The 27265-nt window shown below is 38.6% G+C and overlaps 1 protein-coding gene across 6 annotated transcripts in view; it reads left to right on the top strand.

Annotated features, from left to right (window-relative positions):
• Positions 1-27265, top strand: part of RGS7 (regulator of G protein signaling 7) — a 516778-nt gene that overhangs the window by 49358 nt on the left and 440155 nt on the right. The gene's annotated exons all lie outside the window — the stretch shown is intronic.

Genomic DNA, 27265 nt, shown 5'->3' on the forward strand with positions numbered 1-27265 from the left:
ATCCAAAACATTAACAACACCAAATTCATTAAAACATTAAAACAACGAGATACCACTATACGCCTATTAGAATGACCAAAATCCAAAACATTAACAACACCAAATTCATTAAAACATTAAAACAACGAGATACCACTATACGCCTATTAGAATGACCAAAATCCAAAACATTAACAACACCAAATTCTGGCAAGGATGTGGAGCAATAGGAAGTCGCATTCACTGATGGTAGGAATGCAGAATGGTGAAGTCATTTTAGAAGCTAGTTTGGTGGCTTCTTACAAAACTAAACACACTCTTACCACATAATTCAGCAACCATTTTCCTTGTTACTTATCCAAATGCATTGAAAACTTCTGTCCACATAAACACCTGTGCACAGATATTTATAGCAGCATTATTCATAATTGCAAAACTTAGAGGCAACCATAATGTCCTTCAGTAGGTGATTGGAAAAATAACCTATGGTACATCCAGACAATGAAATATTATTCAACACCAAAAAGAAATGAGTTATCAGGCTATGAAAAGACATGAAAGAACTGTAAATGTGCATTACCAAGTGAAAGAAGATAATCTGAGAAGTCTACATTCTGTAGGATTCCAACTATAGGGCATAACGGAGGCAGTAAAAAGATCAGTGGTTGCCAGGAGTTAGCAGGGAGGGAAGGATGAATAGGTGGAGCACAGAGGATTCTTAGGACAGTGAAACTACTCTATATGATACTATAATGGTGTGTACACATCCTGATACATTTGTGGATGTGACCCATAGGACCCATAGGATATACAGCATTAAGAGTAAATAAACCCTAATGTAAATAATGGACTTCGGGTGATACTGATGTATCAGTGTAGGTTCATCAGTTGTAACAAATGTGCCACCTTGGTTAGGGATGTTGATAGTAGGGCAGACTGTGTATATGTGTGTTGGCAGGCTTGGGTGGGGGGGGTAGACAGAAGGATGTGGGAAGAATGTATTTTCAGCTCAGTTTTGCTGTGAACTTAAAACTGCTGTAAAAAATAGTCTATTAGACAAAAAGAAAAGCCCAATAAAACTGAGATGACTTCATGTGACTAGTTAAGGAATAAAATGAAAGTCTCCTCCATTGTGCTGGTCAGTGTACCAGGTTGTTATCAGTTGATTGCAAATAGGAGCATAAATGGGTTTCAGGAATGAAAATTGAAGCTGTGTTTTGAAATTTAGAGTGGATTAGGTCTCATGGTCTTTTCTGTTTCCTGCAAAAGATGCTGGTTATGTAGTGATACTTGCTGCAAATCATTTCCGAAATATTCCAGTTGCCATAGCAGCCGAAGCTGATGATGGAATTTATATACAAAGCTCTCAGCAAAGAGATTTGCCAAAAAAGTCTTTGGAGTTGCTCAAGATAGTTGGCTTTTTCATAGCTCACTTTCAAATATATATATATATATATATTTTTTTTTTGCTTATAAGTTCTCTGCATTCTAGCAACTATGATAGTATTTTTTGAGGTTAATGTATTTACCTATTATGTGAATGACACCCATGACATGGTCACTGTGGTAACTGGACAGAATAATTGAAACACAGACTTGCTTGGGAAATATGGAGACTGTTAACAAGCCTATGTGTGCCAGAGATTAGAAAGGGAAGATCAAGTCTTTAAGACTGCATTCGCTCAGGTTATTTAGCCATCCCTTTCTTTTGAACATATCATCCTCTCTTGGGGACTGATCCTCTATTTAAGCTTGTACACAACAGAATTAAAATTAAAGTGAGATATGGGGTGCCTGGGTGGCGCAGTCGGTTGAGCGTCCGACTTCAGCTCAGGTCACAATCTCACAGTCCATGAGTTCGAGCCCCGCGTCGGGCTCTGGGCTGATGGCTCAGAGCCTGGAGCCTGCTTCGGATTCTGTGTCTCCCTCTCTCTCTGCCCCTCCCCCGTTCATGCTCTGTCTCTCTCTGTCTCAAAAATAAATAAACGTTAAAAAAAATTAAAAAAAAATAAAAAAAATAAAAAAATAAAAATAAAGTGAGAAAAGAAGTACTTTTCTTGCCTGCAGAGATCAGTGTAGCAGTTCTGGACTCCCCTGTGCATTCAGTTTTACGGCCTCTTGTTCTTTATCTGCTGAGTTATGGGATGGCAAAGATGTTCCCAGACCTGGGCACAGCTCATTGATCTTATTACATTTGTTTTCATATTTCTTTTCTAGAAGATTATCATAAGGTCACCAAAATGTTGTGGAAGGAATAAAAACAGTGAACCCCAAACTCTTTCTCCATGACTATGTGATTTTCTCCTTGGAAGATTAGATGATGAGAGTCTTGGAGACTTTGAAGGAGCTTGAGCTTTCGTGATATTGCTACCGCCAGTTAGCATGGTGTTGGCTGTACCACCCAAGTTTTTGCTTAATGTTTGACATACATAGAAGGAATAAGCCTTATTTGGGGAGAATTCTTTGTGAGAAGCTTCTTGTCCACTCTCTGTGGGCTCCAGGATTTTCTCTAAAGTTGGGTCTTAGTTTCCACTTAGGCTAAGCATCTCTTTAATAACACACGAGGGTGCTGATGACAGCTGTGTGCTAGTTGATGGTGCCACCAGCAGATGTACGGAAAACTCTGTAGTTGGAGGGGTGAGAAAGGGAAGGTATCCCTGAACTGGTAACATTCAAGCTGGAACCAAAGAACAAGTAGGTGTCAGTCAGGCAAACCCTACTTGGGTTAATTGCCCTTATTTCAACTTTTCAAACAGTGCAAGATCCCTCATCAAGGTCTGCACACAGGCTGCTTCATGTTGGCTTGGGATGATGGTCTTCTCTTGGTTTGTAATTAATTTTTTTATGATTATCCATTTTATATCACACTTCCCTAGTAATCCACAGTTAGGTGGTTAGATTTTTTTTCTTTACATCTGGATTTGAATAATTTTGAATTTGTGATTCATTTTCTGTGTCCTATTGATGTCTGTTCACCCACCTTCTCCTTTGAGGGGAGTGAATTGATGTACTGGTAGTGAATCCAATGGGAATTAAATGAGACTTGGCTTGAAAATTTTTCTGTGCTGCCCAGGTTGTTTTTAATAAATGATTTTGCTGGTTTTCTGATTGAACGTTTTTCAAAAAAGTCTTAATATATTGCTTTTCCATTTACAGTGATAGCACACCCCTATTTCAGTGTTTGATTTAGGTCTAGTAGTAATTAAACTTCGCAACGTATTAGAGTTGTTCCCTCACCATTTCATTGGACACCTTTACACAGAAGTAGGAGCCACTGCAAGGTACATTGATGTTACTTTCTTAGACACTGTTCATTAGAGAGGATTCCCATTACCTGTACACTCACCTCTCAGGATTGAGACACTTTTAAAGTGCTGTAATTCCATAATCAAGTAGTTACTGAAGCTTAGATTAATGAGAGACTTGAGGATTTATAAAGCCAAGAAGGATCTATGGTGCTGGAATTGTTTTCATATCAAGAATTCAGCAATGCCTTTTATAGACTTCCCAGCATCTCAAGCTTTATCATGTAGTTGTTTCCAGTATTGACAAATCACATTGTTGAATTTTTACCTGGTAGTGAGTTTCCTAGTAACAAGGTCACTCTTATTTGCTAAGGAATTCCCAGGTTTCCAAAATGAGGTTTTTAGGATCACAAAATTTGTTATTGATTTTTGTTCCAGTGATGCTGAATAATAAAAGCCACATTCAATATAGATATGAGGAAAGCTGATTGGTTATATATATCCTATACCTGATTGCAACAATATACATCTTCTCCCTATGTCTTCCCCCTATGCATCTTCTACATTGGTAAAACATTCTTGTATCCTCTCTGATTTTAATCCACTAACCTTGATCTTGCTCTAAAATGGGGCTTCTATCCTTCTTAGGGTTCACTTTTATAATTTGTCTGTCCTTCCATCCCTCCTTCTACAAATTAATTCCAAAGGTGTCCATTGAGCACAATCTATGGGCCAGACATTGATCTAGGTTCTGGGGACATAGCAGTCAACTAAAGACACAAAAATCACTCTCTTGGTGGAGTTCATATTTTAAAGAGATAAAATAATGAGTAAGAGAACTAAGTACAATGCACAGCATGTTAATTGGTGATGAGAATCATAGAAGTAAAGGAGAGATGTGGAGTGTTGGTGGACAAACTGAAATTTTAAATCAGGTGGCCAGGAGAAGACCTTGGTAAGAAGCTAACTTTTGAAGACCTTGGTAAAAGCTAACTTTTGAGTGAAGATGTAGAGGAAGTGAGAAGGCACTACTGGGGGCAGAGTGACCAAGCAGAAAGCAGCAAAAGGGAAAGGCATAGAGGTGGAAAGATGTTTGGGATGGTCAGGGGACAACAAGTACACAAGAGAGGCTGGAGGGGAAGGGCCACAGGGAGAGGAAAAGAGGATAGTCACATATGGAACAGGAGGACAGGCCATGTGGGACATGTAGGTTACCTCAAGGACATTTTACTGTGAGGGAGATGGAGGACATTTTGCTGTGAGGGAGTTTTGAGGAGAGAAGTGACATGAGCTAATTTACACATGGAGGTATTTACTGTGGCTGTTGTCTGGAAATTAGATGGTAAGGGATATTGTTGGAAGCAGGGAGACTAGTTAGTAGATTATTGCAAAAGTCCCTGTAGGAGTAGGTGGTGGTTTGGATCAGAGCGGTGGCCATGGAGATGGTGAGAAGGCGGATTCCAGGTATATTTGGAAGATACATCTAATAGAATGTGAGGACAGATTGGATGTGGGATGTGAAAGAAAGCAACAAGTCAAGGATGACCCAGGGTCTTTTGGCCGCGGCACTGGAAATATAAAAGTTCCTACTGAGAGAGATGGGGAAGACCAGAGGAAGATGGGAAGTTTGAGACAAAGCCTTTGTCTTCTGCTCTTTGTCAGGAGCCAAGGCCATTCCTGGGCTTTCCTCAGGCCTGATGCCCACACACTCTCATTCTGCACTGAAGACAGTGGAAGTTGCCCAGCAGCTAGAATTTTGTTCAGTACTGACCTGAGGAAGGGGAGAGGATATGTGTAGAAATAGATTTTGCTGTTTTAAATAATTTGAATTTTGGATGGAGTCCTAGAGGGCCAAGACTTGAAGAAAAATATAAATTCCATAATAATCATCTCTTATGTTTAAGTAATATGACCTCACAAGGAATGAAATAAAGAACTTTGGTGGTAACTGTTCTAATATGTTGGTATTTTCCTCTTTAACGTCAGCTTTGGTATCTCAAGCTAGAAACCATTTCTCTGGGGGTTTCAAATCTCCAAATTCCCTTATTCCATCTCTAATCACTTGGGTCCCTCCTGCCTGGTTTGATATCTTGCTCTCAGGTCTGTTGGGCAGGGACCGTATCTGCTGTTCACTGCCTTGCCCTTAGTACCAAAGAGTACCTGGTGAATTTGTTGAATTGAATGGGGCCCAGATTCCATCATATGACTTGTGTCTTAAAAAGCTCTTTAGGTATAGCAGATCATCCTGTCATTTGTAATTAGATTTCCTTTACATAAAGGTTTCACATTGAGATTGAGCTTCATTAGGCAGGGGCTCAATTGAGATATGGGTACGTATGCTAATTGAATGATAACAAATGAATGATGTGCTACAAAATTTTCAAGTACAAAGAATAAATCTTTAAGATTCAGAACTCTCAGAGGTATTAACCTGTTAGTGGTTTGGTTAATTCCGTTTTGTTTGGTCATGTTTACTTGTTTTATACTATAAGGTCAGTTGTGTTATTACTTTGAAAAAGGCTCAGCTAAAAATGTTGATTTAAAGAAAAATTAAGTGAATAATAGTACAAGAGGGTCACAGTTGTAGCATAAATTGTGAAGGTGGGGATGTATATAAGTTTGGGAAACAGAGTTCTAATCTAAACATCTACTTGATACTTGGAAATACTCTTCCACATCTCTGTTCAGTGATGGTCCAGGCTATCACTGTTTATGTTGAGGACTGGAGATCTTGCATGCCACAAGGTCATATTGAGACAGTTGGGATTTGTGGGAGTTCTACCCTGCAATAGTGACACATTTATACCAAATATATGTAGTAATTGCAGGAAATGTAATACATGGATTTTCAACTTGAAGTTACCCTAGACTGTTTCTCAAGCAGATTTTGTTTGTTGTTTTAGTACTATTATTAATAACAAATAGGTAGCACAGATTCAAATAATTTTAAATACAGTTTACCCATGAACAACATGGGTTTTAGCTGCATAGGTCCGCTTATATGTGGATTTTTTTTTAATAAACACAGGACAGTGCTGTAAATGTATTTTTTTTATTCCTGATGATTTTCTTAATAACATTTTGTTTTCCTCAGCTTACTTTATTGTAAGAATATAGTACATAGTAGATACACCATGCAAAATATGCATCAACCAAATGTTTATTGGTATGGCTTCCAGTCAACACTAGGCTATTAGTAGTTAAGTTTGGGGGGAGTCAAAAGTTATATGCAGATTTTTGTCTGTATGGGATCTGGCACCCCAACCCCATGCTATTCAAGAGTCATCTGTATTTTCTACTTTAGCTCATAGAAACAGATAAAGGAGAATCAACTTATTTAAAAACCAGACAGCTGGCTTTTGTCCTTATTCCAAACTGGCCCTGGGGGGCATGATGAGACATAAGCAAGACCCGTTTTCAGGGATATTTAAGTGAAAATTTCCTCTGTAATATTAAGGAAAAGAGTCAGTTTGATGAATGCATTGCTAGAATTGTGACTTAAAAAAACTAATTAAAGCAAATCCAATTAGACTTGATAAATATATGTATTTTCAGTCCAGGAAGCTAGGAATGAATTGGTCTCTCCTACTTACTACTTAACCAAAGGACAGTTCCATCATTCCAGTAATTACAAAAAATACCCTAAATCAGACATTGTTCACAGACACCTGCAATCAGGCTGAGTCCCACACACAGCAATGTCTGGAAGAACAGTTTCATCTCTATGCAGGCCCCGGACTGGGATGCGGTTGGCGAAGGGCAGAGCTGAGAGCTACAACAGCTGTTCTGTCGGTTGTGGTGGTGCTGGCCTCCAGCTGGTAGCGTTCCAGAGATGAAGAGCACCGGTGCATTTGGAGGAGGCAGAAATGATGCAATGCTTAGGGTACAGGACTCCAGGTGTGTTTTTACCATTATGGTTTCTGCAGAGACATGTCTATTCTAATTACATAACACAAGATGATTTCAGGCTTTATTTTTTACTTAAAAATGCTTATGTTAATTGACCTCCTTCTTAATCACCATTTCGAGCAGCCATTACTCAGTGCTCAGTCTCTTCGAACTTTGCACAGTGTTTACCATGGAGACCGACTCTCCCCTTGGCATCTTCCACCCCTTGTCTGTGGTGCTGAAACAAGGGCTCACCTTTCCATTTCCTTTCTTCTGGCTCTGTCAGTGCCTGCTTTTCTTCTTCTCTTATAAAGTGTGATTGTCCAATGTTGTTGCCTCTGTCCTCTGCTCCAACTCCTCTGCGACCCTTCGCCTTTCTCCCTCTCTTCCTGCTCTTCATCTCCCTTGTCTCCTCTATTATCTGAACACCTCTCATGTCCATTCAGATGATTCCTGAATCCACATCACCATTCCAGGCTTCTCTCTCAAGCTGCAAATTCATGTTTCTAACTCCCAGTTAGAATTCTCTCCAGTACTCTGTGGGCACTTTAAATTCAACATATTCAAAATGAACTTCTTCCTCAATATTTATGAATAATAAGGTTCTCTAGCTACTCAGAATCAGGGCTTTGAGGCCATCTTCAGTCCTCCTTTATCCCAGGCCATCTGTATCTAAACATTTGTGAGTCTTGTACCTGAAAGGGTGCCACTGAGACCACTTATCCAGTTACTTCTTGACATGTGGGCTATTAGAATAGCCCCTCACCTCTAATTCATTCAGGATGCTACTTGCTGGAGTAATATCCAAAAACTCAGCTTTGACCCACCCCTCCCTGATATTCACAATAGGTGCTGTGGACAGAAGAGAATCTGTGTCTCTGAGGGTGGTGTCCCTTTGTTATCTGACTCCAGTCCCTGCTTCCTGCCTCCCCACAACTGTTGGCGCTCACACACCTGGTCCTTTGGCGACTCGGGATTTGGGTTGTGTTTCCATCTAGACTTGTCCTTGATGACATTTCCCCATTGCTCTGAAGACTTTTTTTCTCAACCTCTGTTCTTTTTACACTTGTAAACTTACTTATTTTTCTTAATATAACAAATTTTAAGTCATGGAAGTAACCAAATGACAGAAATTTTGCAAGACAGTAGAAAAATATTAGTAACTAAAATTCTTGCATAATCACATCACTCAGATGTAAGAGTTATAGATCACTCAAATTTAATTGATAGGTATGTACCAAATATGCAGAATTTTGTAATATTGGTAAACACTATGAATACAAGTTTTACATCAGCTATTTTCACTTCATATTACATTGTAATCTGTTATATTAAATGTTATTTGAGAACATGTGTCTAAAGTTTGCAAAATATTATGTCATGGATATACTGTAATCTATTTGAAATCTTCTGTTTTTTTGTAGTAAATAATTTTGAGAAGGTATATTTTTCCACTGATTTTTTAGGATGATTATCCCTATACTGTTTTATTTTCTTCTTTAGGACACATGGTTTATTTCCTTCCTTCTCTTCCTTTCTTTGTTTCCTCCTTATTTTCCTTGGGGTGAGGAGCATTTGATATAGATTAAGTATTTGGCTATAGCAGGAGCAGCTGGATTGTCCATGGAACTACCCACTTTTGGTTTGAATGCCAATAGTGTCTTCTTAGACTCACAGCCTGGGCTTCTGGTGCTGTGAGTAGCTTCTAGCCCTATGTCTAGACCAGTGCACTATGGTCTTAGATTAATGAGGTGTTCTGTCCCTACTGTTTGTCTCTCTGATGGACTAAATAGACATATTGAAAATCCACAGCCCCAATGTACCCTTGCTACCAGGGCTCTTCTCCAAATTACTACACAAGCCACCATATTGCATTTTGCTTCTTAGGATCATACCCCTTTCCAGGGAGTAGTTTATTTCCTAAGTGATCCCATTGACATCCTCCCTTATTGTTATCATTATTTTTTTTTTTGGCGGGGGGAGTTAGTTTCTGTAAAAAGCTGTAGAATGAATAGTATGGGTTAAGGTATAGGCCAGGACACAATTTCTTTTGTGGTTGCACTACTGAGGGAGAGCTCCTAGTGCTTTGGTTGAAACATTGGGGATTCTCTGGTTCAGAAGAAGAAAAAGGCATGCTGGACCTTCCCTTAGGTTGGTAGCACTGCCCTATTTTAGGTAATAACCTATATTTTGTTCTGTGGCGATCCTCAATTCAGCTCCACAAGTTGGTGACCAGTGGAAATTCCCCCAGGATCCTTTATCAGAAGACCATCTGCCTTAGCTTCAATTTCTTTCTGTGTTGCCATGTATAGTTCAGTTGTGAGGCTTAATGAGAACTGTAAACCACACCTCAAGAAGATTCCAATTCAGTGGGGCCCATTAAAACACCGTCTTCATGGAGCTGATCCTGATGTCCAAGGGAACTTGACACACCATCTTCCTCCTTTGTGTTCTCACAGTACTTGGATTATTCTGCTCTTAGAGCATGTATCCCGTTTGGCATAACTTGTATATATTTTATCCCTTTACCAGTCTGAGTTCCTTAAGGACACGGAAGTGCCTTATTTATCTTGACATTTTCCCAATAGAAATCTGGCAAAAAGGTGAGGTGGGTGGAAACAAAACATGAGTGTTCACTCTACACTAGATTACATGCATGATGCTTATGCCATTTTATGCTGCCATCATATTCTGGTTAATTGCATACATGCATGCAGATCTCCTTTGAAGTTTTAGTGCCATATTAGCAAGTAGAGATCACATGGGCAAGGTGTTTGTAAGTGACAAGTTTATAATTCATCTAGCCAATCCATGAGGTGTATACTGTCCCCATTGGCAGTTGAGAAAACTGAGCTTTGGAGAGTTTATGTAATTTATCCAGACTAAAACAGCTGAAAACTAATAAAACTGGTATCCAGATCGAGATCAAACCAATTATAAAGCCTCTTTACAACCCTCCCACACCACTTCCTTTTTATAAATTTTTGCCGAGGTGTTCAATTAATATTCAATTGACTGCAATGCTTATTATTCTAGGAGAGTTCATTCTCTTTTTTAATCAATCAAGCAACCTAAGTTGGGATGACAACAGGCCAAAATTCCCTTTCTATTTAGCATAAGTAAAAATGAAACAAACTATTTTTATTTTGAGCACTGAGGTAGCGGGATGATGAGAGAGATATTTGGATCTCACGAAACCATGCTAATTTTCTAAGCCAGTGCTTTATTTCAGTAAGCTTTTGTCAGAAAAGTTATTCATATATCTTAAAAATTCAATCTGTTGGCTAGTGGACCATGTCTGAGGGAAATTTGCACACGTTCTTTGGAATGCCATTTAATTTCTGAATCATCTGAATCACACATTTGGCATCAGCTGTTGCTATTTTTCCTCTTGATCATCTTGTCTATAGCAGTTCTAGGTGAGACATTATTACATATGCACTCTCTAAAATATAGACTTCTCACTTACAAACACCTGTATGTACGAACCCTTCTTTCTAATCTGGCATTCAGGTTTAAGCAGAGATTTGCACACACATATGCAACTAGCCGGAAGGTAAAAGCACTGAGGTAGAAAATGCAGTGCTGCTTTAGACTTTGCAAGGATTTGCATGGTATCTTCCCTAGTGTGATAAGGAGTTCCACAACTGAAAATTCCCACTGAGCTAGAATAATGATGGCACCAAGACCTTCCTCTTTCAGTGTGAGTACACAGGGCAGTGCTGTGGAGTGTCCTTCTGCTTTACCTCGCCTCCGTGGATCCTCCTCCCAGTTAGGTATCCCCAGGCATAGCAATGCCCCCACTCTGTCCTCCTCCTTGCCGTGCCCTACTCCCGCCACACCCCCCAGGCAGATTATTTGAGTCTGTTTGATCTCTAAGGCACCTGAGAGGATGCAGTGATGAAAGCTTTCACAACTTAGAATCGGTGCTCAGGAACCCAGTGTTTTCTATATATGCTTTGTGGTTACTCCATAAATATTGTTCAATCATTGAGTGAGTCGGGTGCATGATGATTCATTAAGTACTTACATAGTAACTACTATGTTCTAGAATCTGGAACTATATAACCGAATAAGAAAACTTCCTCACATTACATAGAATCTAACTGTGGGGCAGGTTTGGTCAATTCATTAGCTGTTATTGAACTCCAATTGGTATAGGGGACCCAGTGGGAGGACAACCCCATCAATCAGGGAGTGTTTCCCCGTGACTGCACAATTGGACTAAATCGACATTTGCTAGATGGGTAAGGTTCATAGGACAGAAAGGGGGAAACTTTTATGCCAAGGAAAATGCAAAGTTAAGGAAAGGGTGATGCAGGGCCTTGTATGACCTAAGGGCCCTACAGTTAGTTTGAATTGACTGGAGAAGAAACAGAGTTGGATGCTGAGGCTTGATAGAGAGATAGGAAACAGACCATGAGGGCCTTGTATGTTAAGCATCTCATGGAAAAGGTGCTTGTGTTTTCCTGAGTGTGGTTCCTCCTCCAAGACCAGAACCCCTCACTGGAAGGAAGAATTGGTGCCACAGTCTGTTTTGCATATTAAACCTTGTACAACCAAAACAACACCAACAAAGAATGGTCTGGGAATTTGCAAAAGTTGAATGGATTTACACAATCACTAAGCAGGAAGGTTGCTTTGGTTTTGACTGGCATCTAGTATGAAGGATGCAGCCCTTGGGAGGCATCCTTGTGATAATGTTTCCTGTTCTCCAGAAAGGCTTATTTCCTGATGAATAGCTGGAGGGTGGGGATGGAGAGGTTCCTGGGGCCAGAACCTCTAATCAAATGTAGAACAGAAGTTCCAGGGGTTGGGGAGGAATCCTATCCTGAAAGTACTAAATTTCTTGACCAGATCCTTTCGGAAGGGCTCAATGAAGATAATTTTCAGGACTTTTCAGAAATGGGTGTGTTCCTTTAGAGGATTTTACAATTGTTGGAAGTCCTCAGTTTGAAAATGGAGGCAGACCTTTGGACTTACTTTACTTTTGCTTGCTGACAGATAACCTTGGTATCTGTGGCAATGCAGCTTCCCATCTGAGGTGTCTGGAGATCAGAAGGAAGTTTTGCTTCCCTTACATCGCTGTGCCACACATACTTCTGCACGATTCATGACAGATTCAGATGAAGTTGTGGTGAGGATCCATTGAGCACTTCATGATGCTCATGTCCTCCACAAAGCCTTGTCAGAGGGAAGAAATAAAGGCATGCTGGTCTGCTCACCTGCTCAGAGATGAAGGAGACTGAACTAGATACATGAGAAAGAGCAGGAGCCTTGGAGAAGAACAAACCTGGAGTCTAATCCTAAATCTCATTTCTAGCCATGTGATCTTAGGCAACTTGCTTTATCTCAGTTGGCCCAGTTTTCTCCTAAGTTTCTACATCAAATAAAAAATAAAATGTTAATTGATCTGCAACTTGGTGCCTCTGATTTTCTAGAAGAGTTCCACTTTCAAGTGTCTTGTCCTGTGTCACATATTTGATTTTTTAGCCAGAAAATGTGGCTACTACAGATGTCTAAGCCTGGCAGTTATTTCTCTTAGAACAGAACTGGCACCTGACCCCTGGCAATGCATGTGATGTTTATACAGAAATCCATATGTCACATGACAGATGTGTATGTGTTAGGGGTCTATACAAGTATGGATAACCGGAAGAATTTTCCTTTGCCTCAGATCAGTATATGAGGCAGAGCACTTCTTGGGAAAATTTGAGCCAGGGCCTTACATATCATACACTATACTGGTGACCTCATTGCCATGTAACCTTTATGCCCTGAGAGGAGGGTACTACCTTTACTGTAATCCTCTTATGTTAATAGGCAAAGAAGTTCTTTTATGCTAAGGCCCCTGGACACATTGCAACTTTCCTCAGCATTGATCAGTTTAGATTACTTTTGCAGTATCTGCATGTTTCAATGTCCAGTGGCTTTTTAAAAATTATTTTGTTTTATTTTTAAAAATATAATTTATTGTCAAATTGGCTTACATACAACACCCAGTGCTCATCCCAACAAGTACCCTCCTCAATGTCCATCACCCATTTCCCCCTCTCCCCTGCCCCCCCCGCCATCAACCCTCAGTTTGTTCTTTGTATTTAAGAGTTTCTTATGGTTTGCCTCCCTCCCTTTCTGTTTGTAACTTTTCCCCCCTTCTCTCCCCCCATGGTCTTCTGTTAAGTTTCTCAAGATCTGCATATGAGTGAAAACATATGATATCTGTCTTTCTCTGACTGACTTATTTCACTCAGCATAATACCTTCCAGTTCCATCCACGTTGCTACAAATGGCAGGATTTCATTCTTTCTCATTGCCAAGTAGTATTCCATTGTGTATATAAACCACATCTTCTTTATCCATTCATCAGTTGATGGACATTTAGGCCCTTTCCATAATTCGGTTATTGTTGATAGTGCTGCTATAAATATTGGGGTACATGTGCCCCTATGCATTAGCACTTCTGTATCTCTTGGGTAAATTCCTAGTAGTGCTATTGCTGGGTCATAGGATAGTTCTGTTTTTAATTTTTTTAGTAACCCCCACACTGTTTTCCAGAGCAGCTGCACCAGTCTGCATTCCCACCAACAGTGCAAAGGCAAGGGGACTAAAGGCTTTTTAAAAATACTGTAGTTAATTTTACCTTGAGCATTAATGCCAGGTTATTTTGTCATGGAATACAGAAATTTATATTGTGCAGCCTTTCACAAGAGAGTGTGCAGATGGTTGGGATCTGCAGGGATTCAGCACTGAAATCTAGATGCCCCCTGTTGATTGTGGTGGGTAGTGTAGGTCACCAAGGAGAAGAAGAGAGCTACAAGTGGCATGTTTATGGAACTGTGAAACAACTTTAATGATTTTGCTTTTCTTGAGCAATGTGACATAACTGGAGACTTCTGGAAAATTACAATAGTCAGGCTGGCCGCAACAAAGCTGCAGGGGGCTGGCTCTTATCTAGGATGCCGCAAATACCTGGTAGGAAGATCTCAGTTTGGGCTGCTAGGTGGATAAAAAGAGAAGCAGCTCAGAGGTTGAATCAGACTGATTCCTGGTGAGGCAGCTTTGATATAATCTGTCTGTGATTGAACAAGGAGATAGTCTGTGCGTTCAGACTTGCTGATAGGATACTGTCATCCACCTTCCTTTTTGTAATACGGTGGGAATTCTTCCTGATAGTGTTTCTGGATTAGGTTTGGTAGAAGGAAAGGAAGTGACTCATATATTAAATAATGAGAAACCAGTTCACACTTCTCTGCTAGAGCTGAGGAAGAGGGCCAGTGTGATGTGGTAGAAAGTAGACTGCATGGAGATTCTATGTTCCAGTCTTAGTTTTACCATGAGGAAACAGTGGGACATTGTCCAGGTCACTTAGTAACCTTGTAACCTGTGCAGTGATCCGTAAGGCTCCGTTCTACCTCAGTGCTGCCATGGCTTTGGTATGAGAGAAGTTGACAGAATTGGTGGGGCAATGTAGGAGCAAATGGGATGACTAGGGCTGAAGACAGAGAGAATGGAAGTGACCTGAAGAGGAGAAAATAATGATTACCTTAAAGATGATGCAGGAAGAGGGTTGCAGAAAACAAAAGTTTTGAATCCAAAAGGATGTAATCAATAATAAAAGGCTTATGATTACATTTGCAGTCATTTTCAAGTTGCTAATAATGCTTGTGGTAGACCTTCAAAAACCAGGAATGTGACTTATAATTTATTTTGTGTAAAGAGCCTGAACCTCTTAGATTTGGTGTATGTTTGTGGATGAGGCATGGGGAAAGTCTGGGGCATGTAACCAGGACAGTGTTCCCCAGAGGGTCCTCCCGGTGATTGTATAATAGTCAGGAATCCAGCCCAGCAGGGAAAGGCCAACCAAGACCAGTAAAGGGTTTCCTCATGAACATTTATTACTTGAGAGGAGTTTTAGGATACTGTTTGAAGGCACTGACTGTGGAGACAAACTTCTTGAGTTTGAATCTGGCTCTGCCACTTTTAGCTGTATGACCTTAAGACACTTAATTCTCCGTGACTCCGTTTCCTCATATGTAACATGGAGATGATGATTTTACTTCAGAGGGTTATTGTGGAAATTACATGTAGAATACCTAGGACAGACTTTTGTGTTCAAGATGATGAAGTATATGTACCTTTCCTTTTTGGACACTCTTAAGTACAGTTCAACATCTTGGAACCTAAATGTAAACAAACATGAGACTATGAAAGCAGGAGAGAGGAAGTCAGTTTGTTTAGGGACTTTGGAGAATGAAGGATGATATGGTTAATGACTTCTCTAGGCTTTCCCTTTGCCTCACATGCCAGGCATGGTATAGAAGAGGCCAGTGACAATGGACACAGAAAAAAAAAAAAGCGGGGGGGGGGGACAAACACCTAATCTCTTTAGCCAAATGGAAGAAAAAGGACAACCCCAGAAGGCAGGTACTTTTGGGTCATTGTTCCTCTGCTCCAACCTATCACATAGAAAAAAAACTATGACCTCACCCCATCCATGCAAGCAAGGGCTGAATGGAGAGGCTAGACTGCTACCTTCAACAAGACTATAATGAGGTGTCCAACACCCTCAGCAGGGTGGTGTGAAGAGAAGACCATGCAGGGAATTAGGACTTCCCTCCACCACCCACTGTCAGTTGGAGACTATGTGGGGAGCCTGGACAATAACAAGGCATCCTTCCCTCTCTGTATGGGGTGGTATCAGAAGAGGCCTACTGGAGACTTAGGACTTTCACCATTGCCCTGTGGTGTCAGTAGGTACCATGTGGGGAGCTGGAAATACCAGCCCTGTTGAAGACTGACAAGCCTTCTTCCCCAAGGGTTGTTGGAGGCCACATGGCAAAACTGCACTCTTGCTTCCACCCGGCAGTAATGAGGTAGAACCATCCCCTCTTCCTTGCCAGAGCAGTGTCAGCAAAAGCCAACTAAAACATAAGACTTAAATAAGATCTAACATGACAAAATGCCTAACATGACAAAAATGCCTAGGTTTTAATTGAAAATCACTCATCATACTAAAGATCGGGATGATCTCAAAATGAATGAAAAAAATCCATCAATAGATACCATCATGAAATGCCAGAGATGTTAGAATTTTCTGATAGAGATTTCTAAGCAGCCATGATAAGAATACTCTAGTGAGCAATATGAACACACTTGAAACAAATGAAAGAAAAAAAAAAACTGCAGCAAAGAAGTACAAATTATCAACAAAGAAACAGAACATATGGAAAATAACTACATAGAAAATTTAAAACTGAAAAATGCCGTAACCAGAAGAAAAAGCTTAAGAGCAGAATGGGAGGGGGCAGAGGAAAGAATCAATAACTGGAAGGTAAAATATAGAAATTACCCAATCTGGAAAACAGGAAAACTAGAGTGAAATAAAATGGACAGATTTGGGTCTTGTGGGATTATAACAAAAGGTCTAACATTTGTGCCATCTGAATCCTGGAAGGAAATGAGAAAGAGGGTAGACTGAAAGGGTGATCAAGGCAATAATTACTAAAAACACTTCCCAAATCTGGCAAAAGATACACACCTACAGATTCAAAAAACTGAATGAACTCCACACAGAATAAACCCAAATAAAGTCACACAAAAACACCATAATTAACCTTTTGAAAATTTAAGAAAAAGAGAAAAACACTAAAAGTTACCAGAGAAATGTGACATTTTACCTATGGAAGAAAAAAAATTAAATTTCTCATCAGAAACATTCATTGGAAGCTAGAAGGAAGTGACACATTATTATTTAAGTGTTGAAAAAATAAAATAATTGTTAACCAAGAATCCTACACCCAGCAAAAATATCTTTTAGGAGTGAAGTGCAAATCAAACAACCTTCAAGATGAAGGAAAACATGTAGAATTTATTTCCGTCAAAACTACCCTAAACAAATGGCTAAAGGAATTTTTTAAACAGAACATAAATGGTAAAAGAAAAAACCTTGGAACATCAGGAACAGAGAACATGGTAACTGAAAGTATGGGTAAATAAAATAGCTTTTTCTTCTCCTCTTGAGTTTCCTACAGTATGTTTGTCAGTTGAAGCAAACACTATAGCACTGTCTGATGTGGCTCTAAATGTTTTTAAAGGACATATTTAAGGCAATTATATTATAAAAAGCAGAGGATAAAGGGAAATAACGGGAGTTTTAAGGTTTCTATACATCAGTCAAATTGGTAAAATAGTGACACCAATAGGTTATGATAAATTATATATCTATAATGTAAAACATAAAGCAACAAATAAAAAAGTTATGGAAAGAAACTCACTTAAAAAGGCTATAAATATATCAAAATGAAATTCTATAAAGTGTTCAAGTAATCCCCAGGAAGATAGTAAAAAGAAAACCAAGATACAAAACACAGAATAAAAAATAAAAATTACAAAGGCAAACTTAAGCCCTAACATATTAACAATTACATTAAATATAAATGGCCTAATGCACCATACAAAACCAGAGCTTGGCAGAGTGAATTTAAAAACATAATTCAAGAAAATTAAATTAAAAAATATGATCCCATTATGATCCCATTTATAATCGCTAAAGATAAAAATGAAATATTATGTGTAAATCTAAATAAAACATATACAAGAATTATATGCTGAAAACTGTTCAATGCCGATCAAACAAATCAAAAGAGATTTAAATAAATGGAGAGACAAAAGAATAGTGTTGGAAGTATCAGTCTTATCAATTTCAATATTTATTATATAGCTATAATGATCAAGAGTATGTGTTACTTGCACATACATAGATCAGTGAAACAGAATAAAGTAACCAGAAACAGACCAACAGAAATATGGCCAACTGATTTTTCACAGAAAAATTCAATGGAAGAAAGCAATTCAATGGAAGAAAGAGCATTTTCAACAAATGTGCTGAGAGAATTGGATACTTATGGGGAAAAGCGAATCTTAACTTCACAATTCCCATAAGTCTCACATCTTACACAAAAATTATCTGAAAGTAGATCATGAACTTAAATAGAAAATGTAAAACTATAAAGCTTTTAGGAAAAACATAGGAGGAAACCTTTGGGATATATAGTTAAAGTGAGTTTCAGTATTTGATATCAAAGCATAATCTGTAAAAGGAAACATCACTAAAATGGACTTCATCAAAATTTAAAACTTTTGCTGTCTGAAATACCTTTCTCAGAGGATGAAAAGACAAGCTATGGACCAGTATAGAATATTTGCAAACCATTTATTTGACAAAGGACTAGTATCTAGAATATATAAAGAGTCCTCAAGACTCAGCTGTAAAACAACAAACAATCTAAGTATAAAATGGCAAAAGAAGAGATATTTTATCAAAGAGGACAGATGGCAAGTATATGAGAATATGTTCAACACCATTAGCCATTAGGAAAATGAATTTTAATTTTTTTTAAACTTTATCCATTTTGATATAAACAGAGATAGTAAGAGCTGGGGAGAGGGAGAAAGAATCCTAAGCATACTCCTCACTGTCAACATGGAGCCTGACACAGGGCTCAAACTCACAAAATGCAAGACCGTGACCAGAGCTGAAGTGAAGAGTCAGATGCTTAAATGACTGAGCCACCCAGGCACCCCAGAAAAATGAATTTTAAACCAACAATATGAGGTAACTATACAGCTGTCAGAATGGCTAACATAAAAAATAACAACAGTAAATATTGGTGTAAATGCAGAGAAATTGGATCACTCATACATGGCTGCTGGGAATGTAAAGTGATATAGGCACTCTGGAAAACAGTTGGAAGTTTCTTAAAAAAGTAAAACTGTAAATACCATTCCATGTTCCCAGAATTTGCACTCCTGAGCATTTATCCCAGAGAGTTGATGACATATTCACACAAAAACTTGTACACAAATGGTTGCGGCAGCTTTGTTGATGAGATAGCCTTGTATTTATTTGCTGGGGCTGTCATAACACAGTGCCAAAAACTGGGTTGCTTAAACAACCGATAATTATTGTCTCACACTTCTAGGTACTAGAAGCTTGAGGTCAAGGTATTTTCAGGGTTGTTTCCTTCTGAGTTGTGAGGGAGAATCTGTTCATTTTGCTCTCCTAGCTTCTAGTGGTTTGCTGGTAATCATTGGTGCTCCTTGGCTTGCTGATGCATCTCCCTGATCTCTGCCTTCATGTTCACATAGAGTTCTCCCTGTGTTTGTATTTGTTTACAAACTTCTTTTTTTTATACAGGCATAAGTCACATTGGATTAAGGGCACACCCTACTCCCATCACCCTCCCCTAGTATGGCTTCATCTTACCTGACTATATCTGCAACAACTCTATCTCCAACACATTACATTCTGAGGCACTGAGGGTGAGTACCTCAACATATGAATTTTAGAGACGCAATTCAGCCAATAACAAGCTTCAAAGTAGAAACAACCTCAATGTCCTTTAACAGGTGAATGGTTGAACTGCGATTTATCATATAAAATACTACTTGGCAATATGGATACATGCAACAACCTGGATGAATCTCTAGAAAGTTATGCTGAAGAAAGCCAATCCTGAAAGTTTACATATGGCATAATACCATTTATATAATACTCCTGAAATGACAAAATTATAGAAGTGGATAGCTGATTATTGATTCCCCAGAGTGATGGAGCAGGTAGAGTATAGGAAAGTGTGTATGACTGTAGAAGGAAGGGTGACATGAAGATCCTTATAGTAATGGAAAAGCACTGTGCTTTGTACCAGTATCAATATTCTGGTTGTGATACTTTTGCAAGGCATTACCATTGGGAGAGATTGGCTAAAGTATTCACAGGGCCTCTGTGCATTGCATGCCAGCCTACAATTATCTCAAAATAAAGTTGTAATACCTAAAATCCCTCAGACTTAAGTGCACGCTACATAGCTAAGTGCTCAGTAAATGAACATTTACTCACTAAATGAGTAAATTAGCACTAAGCGCTCAGTTATTACGTTTGATAAGTACCATTTTCCCCTATAACTCCAGCACTGAGTAGATCTATACATAATGCATTTGGTATTACTTTCCCTCAAAGAACAAATATAGAAATAGTAAGAAAATCGATAGGGACTACCACCCATTTTTCTCCATAACTGGGCTCTGCCCTTCCTCGTCAGTTGTAAAAGGAGTTCTCTGAGCTTTCTTGGATACTGAAGAAAGTTACATATTTTGGTTTTTTTTCCAAGTTTATTTATTTATTTGAAGAGAGAGAGGAGTGAAGAGAGAGAGAGAGCGAGTGGGGGAGGGGCAGAGGGGGGGGGAGAGAATCTGTTAGCACAGAGCCTGATGTGGGGCTTGATCTCACCAACTGTGAGATATGACCTGAGCCAAAATCAAGAGTCAGATGCTTAACTGACTGAGCCACCAAGCACCCCAAAAAGTTACATCTTTGTCCTAATTATCTTACATGTTTTCCAGTGTATTTCTGTGCTCAGTTTTATTACAGGGAAGTTCTGAGGTCTCATTGCCTTCCATATTGCCCATGATTTCCCATGGTCTTCATTGGGGAAGGAGCCACTGAGTGCAGGCACTAATTGTGTCCATTATGGGGAGGGTGTGTATGCTGGTGGAGGCCCTTAGGTGAAGGTTGTGGTTAGGTGTTCCTTTTATGATGGAGTAAGGAGAGTGCTGCTCCCACTTTTTATTCAGAAAACAGGGAGATTGGAAACAGGAAACAACATCCATTTTCAGTGGAACTAGAAGGCATCTGACATCCCAGGCTACAACGTATGAGGAAGAGTGGGCAAGTGCACTAAGGCGAGGAGAGGTGTGCAGAGACATTGAGTCAGGATGCTCAAAATGACAGTTTATAGACAGAACCAACAAAGCACAGACCTTCAAAGTACATAGCACAATATGAGGGGCAAAACAACAGTTCACTGTTGGGAATAGCAGTAATGAGGTGCATGGGCTGGTGAGGGAAGGATTGCTGGTTGTGGGCGAATGAGAAATCAAACAGATGCGCCATAGTTGTAAACTGGGGGAGTGAAGGAGTGTATGCACTGTGAACAGCCTGAGCTGCTGGAAGAACCTTCACCCAGCCCTGTGTCCCACAGAGCCTATCCAACAACCTGCTTCTACCTGCTCCGAGAGGAACTCACATTGTTCAAAGACACATGATAAGTTATGGGGGGCAGGGAAGGAGGTAAGAAGAACCAAGAACAAATTTTGCACTAAAGTAACACAGGAAAGATTAGACAAAACAAATACAACTGGCAGATGGAGAATGTACACCTAAAAAATAGTTTTCTGAACAGAATAGTATTTTATTTAATTTTTTCTTTTAAAAAGAAAGCAATAGCTTCCAGAAAACAAAAACTTAAATTAAATATATAAGAGGTCATGGAAGATGTGAGGCAATGGAAAAAGGTGAAACGAGCTGGTTGAGCTCAGTAAATAAGTGAAACAAAATAAATAATCAATAAAATCATCAAATATGGAGTCTTGCTTGACAGTAACATAAAGGAATTTAGAGATTATTGAAAATATGGTAGGAGAAATGGGAGGTGTTAGTCAAATGGTACAATGTTTTGGTTATACAAGGTGAATTGGTCCTAGAGATCTACTGTATGGCATAGTGCCTATAGTTATCAATACTGTATTGTATACTTAGAATTTTTCTAAGAGCATAGATCTTTTTTTCCCCCACAGTCTCTTTTATTTTATTTTATTTTACGTTATGTTATGTTATGTTATTTATTTTATTTTATTTTTTAAATTTACATCCAAGTTAGTTAGCATATAGTCCAACAATGATTTCAGGAGTAGACTCTAAGAGTGTAGATCTTAAGTGTTCCTGTGATAAATAATAAAGAGGGCAATAGGAAACTTTTGCAGGTGATGGGTATGTTTATGGCAAAGATTTGGTGATGGATTCATGAGTGTATACTTATCTTCAGATTCGCATATTGTATACATAAAGTATATACACGTTTTTGCATGTCAATCATATCTCAATAAGTGGTTTAATAAATATGATTACGAATATGAGTGTGACAACATCAAGAAAAGCAATCAAAATGAAGATGATAAGCAAAGTGTTAAATGATTTGAAAAAAAAAAGATAGATATGGAAGAGAAAATGAAACCATATACATGTATTTCCTGTTCCTGAAGAAGAGAGTCAAACAATGAAATGGGAAAAAAAAGTCTAAACATGCAACTCAGGAACAATTTTCATAATCAAAAGAAGTCTTAAACCCAAGATGCAAGTGCGAAGAAATGTTTACATGTAACAGTCAAAGTAGATACATATTGTAGTAAATTAGCTGACTTCAAAATTGAAAACAAAATTCTTTGGGCATAACAAAATGAAAAAGCTGAGCCCAGCCTTACACTTTTCCACAAAATTATTTAGAGCAGAAATAGAAGAAATTGGAACAGTGTTCTATACCATTTATCCCCCCAAATTGTTTTTATAGCAGAAAAATCAAAACAACCTAAATGTCTATCAAGAGGGAATATTTAAATATATTATAATTTTATTTTTTTTTTAATTTTTTTTTTAACGTTTATTTATTTTTGGGACAGAGAGAGACAGAGCATGAACGGGGGAGGGGCAGAGAGAGAGGGAGACGCAGAATCTGAAGCAGGCTCCAGGCTCCAAGCCATCAGCCCAGAGCCTGACGCGGGGCTCAAACTCACGGACCATGAGATTGTGACCTGAGCTGAAGTCGGATGCTTAAACAACTGAGCCACCCAGGCGCCCCTAAATATATTATAATTTTAAATTATAGTACATGTATACAATGGGAGTTTATATGACAAAAGAATACAGCAACTCTAATAATAATACAGAATGATTTCCAAGATATATTTCAGGGGAAAAACAGTGAAATGCTACTTTGTATGTGTATTTTAGGATATATTTTTAAAAACTAGTAATAGGGATTGTCACTAGGCAGAGGTAAGAGGGACACCTCCCCTCTTTTTTACTCTCTCTTTTTTTTACTGTATGTGTATCATAATTATTAAGATAAAGAACAGAAAAGAAAAGAAATAGACTTGTTTATTCAAAATATCCCCTTTAGAGTCACCCTTCACTTTTCTTCACTGTCTTCCATTTTACGATGCAAATATTCATAGGCAAAGTAGCAAATTATGAATCCCTTGGGGGAAGGATACCATTATAATTCTGCTGCTTTTCTTCAAAATACTTTTATGAAAGAAGATGCTCAATAAACACTGATTGTGTGGACATTTACTAAGCTAAAATGAAGTGACAAAAGAGATTGCTTAAGAAGATTCATATTGTTGTTTGAGTACGCAAATCTTACAAGATTGTCAGCATTGCTCCTTAAACCCATTTAACAGTATGAAAAAGGGAATTGAGCATTGGAAATAAAATTAGCACTTCCAAGGTATTTCTTACTCTGTTTTTAAGAACTGTATTTTTCCTTGTTGGGCAGAAAGGTATATCTGTGTCTATGAAAAGAATCATATTAACTTCTCAGGCTTTATCAAGAGCTAAATGTACTAATGGCAAGAGTTGCCCCAAGTTAATCGTGTTTAGCCTAAACTATTTACAGAATATTTTTGAGGTCCCCAGCATCTTCTTGGGGCCTGATTCATTCTGAGCTGATGTTAAAGTCACTTATTTCAGTCATTTCCAAGTTATTTAGGACAAATCTCACTGTAACCCCTATGTTCTCACTTACCCACACAAGAGTTTTATGACAGAGAAAAGGCTTTAAATGGGGGAAGATGATAAATCTAATTGGATCCTCCCCCCAGTATCTCACCTACAACCATGTCACTGTTTCTCAGTCATCAGTGTAGCACATTTTGGTCGTGATTTAACCCATGCAAGCCTGTATAGGGCATTTACATAGATTCATTAAAAATTTTGAATAAGTCTCCATTTGAAATATTGATACCTCTACTAAAGAAATAGGTCTTTCTTTTACTGATTTGATTTCATTTTCTACTGTAACTCTTTGAGAGAGGTATGTACAAGTGACAGAACTGAGGGAAAAGTAGCAGCTAAAATGCCATGTGGAATGACATTGCTTAGTCTGTGGCTGGTTGAAAGTGTGCATGCTTGATTCTCTCCCTGTTGTCAACTAGGGCTCTGCGATATCAGTGGAAGGAGTTCCCTCACATGCTTTTATGGATAAATACCCTGCCTGCTCTTAACTGTGTTTCCATCTGGGGCCATTAGTAAAGATACTATCGGTTGATTTTAATTGCTACAAAAGAGAGAAAGATGCTCTCAAGGTTGACAACGTTGCCTACCACAAAGCGTTCTAAAGAATCAAGTCAACATCTTAAACTACCATAGGATGCAAAAAGGAAGCCAGCATAATCCCTAGGTGACCACATTTAAGAATGTCTAAACAAGTATCCTGTTAAGGGTGTGTTATAACATGTATTTTTACTGATGCAAGTGACTCATTGTACAAAGTATTCCTACTGAATATTACCTTTCCTGAGATTGGAAAAATAGACAGCTTTCTTGGCTCATAATATGAATTAATAGGTACTGAGAAGTGTGTTATCAGTCCTAGATCAAAGTATTATTGCTGGACTGCAGCTATTAATGTGTGGTTCTAATAACCCACTCAGTTCCCCAACTAGAGCTGAATGGAGGTGAGCTAGCTATAGTCAGTCTGCATAATAGGGGAGATCTATTTGTTCGGCTGAGCCATACCTTGCTTGTGTATGGTATTGGATGCCATATGTACACTCATAGTACACTGACTGTTCTGACCCTTGCTTCTCATTTCTGTCAGTAAAACAAAGTACCTTTCCAGATAATACAAGAGCATGTTCACTCTGCCAAAGTGAATTTGAATAGTCCATTCTGTATAAGGAAATGTTTTCTCAGTGCTCTGGTTGTGATATAATCAGAAAGCACATACTTAGAAGGGGGATGATACATTTAATTCAGTGTAGTTTCTCATCTTAATATGAGCCAGGAGAACCCTAGGCTTGTGATTTTCCATAGTCCATCATGAAATTGAGAGGAAATACTGAATGTAACCACAGGGCATTTCCAAGAGCAGCGATGAGGTTTTACTAATAATATAATTATATTCATTTTAAACCTAGAAAAGTCATGAGTAATAAACCAGTTCAAATCTCCCTTAATTTTTTTTTCTAACTTCGTTTCCGTATTTTCCATATGAGTACGTTATAGTTTGTGTTTCTCTTCTCTGTTGATGTCGTAATCATAGAGCATAGATTACATTGATTTTTCTTTATCTGCAAAATCTATGCAGCTATCCATGTCACAAAATCACAATAAGCAGCATTACTTCCAAGCACAGAGTTGCCTTAGAATGGCAACATTACTAACATGATTTAAATAGTTCTATTATTTGTGTAGTCATCATCTCCTCAAAAAATTCAGGGCAAGTTTAGTTTAATTAATCTTTGTCCAGTTTAATACAACCAATTTACTGTCTAATTAATACCATCCTTCTCTTTGTACACATTCAACAAAAATTCGAGAGAGTGGCTGTCAAGTATCAACACCAGTCCAGATGCTGAAAATATAGAGATGAATGAGACATGATGGTGCTTCCACTTCTAGTGGGTGTAGGAAGTTACTGTCACTCTTACTCCAGTCTTGATTTCAAGCCAGATACTCTAGAGCATTATAGCCTTCCTAACCCATCAGAGCTCAGTATACAAAGAAAGCAGAACTTGCATTCCAGAAAGTGACAAACTATTCCTATGAGGGAAGAGACCCATAGTTGCTTTCATTCTTGATGTGTCAGTAGGAAAGGAAAAATGTATCATAGACAACAGGATACAGAGAAACCACCTCAGCTTTTGACAGTTGTGTGTGAGTTGGCATGAAGGGTTAGAATTCCAAGGAGCTTCAAACACAGCATATCTGCTCCATCTGCCAGCTCTTTCCTAGGGACCTTCACCAAATGCACAGAAGTATGATGCCAAATGATGGAATCAGAGCAGGTTTGCTGACCTAATTTACCCCTGAGGTATGGGAAGCTTTTCTTAAATACAAGGCAGAAGACTAATGAAGGCTAGGGATAGGGCAGAAGAGATGAGACGGATGGATCTCTCTTAGGCATTTTGGGCCTTGCAGAAGTCCCCCAAACGTTGGCAAGGGGCGGGAAAGCTGAGAGTCATCCCACTAGATGAATCAGGGACTTCACAGAATGTACTGTGCAGGCCTTATAGCGGCTAGGAGTTAGGCAGCAGTACTAAGAGAGATATCTTAAGGAGTATAGAAAGCCAGAAGTGGGAGTGGAGGAAGAAAGAAACCTCTCTAGAGACCAAAAACAAAACAAGACAAAATGAAAAACAGTTATAAGATGGGATGAAAAGTAGATAGAGATTTTTTAGACCTTGAAAATTTGGTAGTTGGGTGGCATAGCGGAACAATATTTCCAGAGACTTGCCAATAACCCAGTCTTGCTGAAGGGAAAATCCTGATTGTGCCTTTATGCTTTTGAAAGCAGTGGGTAACTGAATATAACTAAAGCTAAACTAAGCTCAGACTCATCTCAACTACAGATTAGCCTAACTCAGCCCTGACAGAAGGCCTGTATCTTTTCCTGGAAATTACTAATATTTTCTTTAGTCTCTAATATTATCATGTAATATGTACTATACTATACTGATACTAATATATTATCTAATATATATTATCTAATATACTAAAATGTCTGAACCACAATAAAAATTCATGAAATGTACAAAGAAGCAAGAATTATAACTCAAAGTCAAGAGAGGAAATAGTCAATAAAAGTAGAGAAGTTATCAGAAAAACCTCGAAAACCCTATGATATATTTGTTAAAGGATCAGTAGAAAAGTGGGAAATATATGAAAATGCATAGGAAAACTCAGCAGAGAGAAACTAAATAAAAAGGAACCAAATGACTATGCCATAAATGAAAACTGCAAAATACAGAATAGTTTATTTGATGTGCTTAATAGCAGAGGAAAGGATCCTAAACTTGACCAAGTGAACCAGTGAACAAATGATCCAAATGGTAACATAAAGGGAAAGAGAAAAAAATGAAACAGGCTACTTGAAAGCTGGAGAAAATATCAAATGATCTAATAGAGGTAATTGGAACCTACGAGGAGAGAAGAAAAGAGAGGGAAGAACTGTTTGAAGAAAGAGTGGCTGAGAATTCTCAAAATTGGTTAAAGACCTCAACTTTGGAAAGAGAGCTAGGAGAAGACTGGGTATGGA

This window comes from Panthera tigris, chromosome F3 (genome assembly GCF_018350195.1).
Source record: "Panthera tigris isolate Pti1 chromosome F3, P.tigris_Pti1_mat1.1, whole genome shotgun sequence".
Lineage (NCBI taxonomy): Eukaryota > Metazoa > Chordata > Mammalia > Carnivora > Felidae > Panthera > Panthera tigris.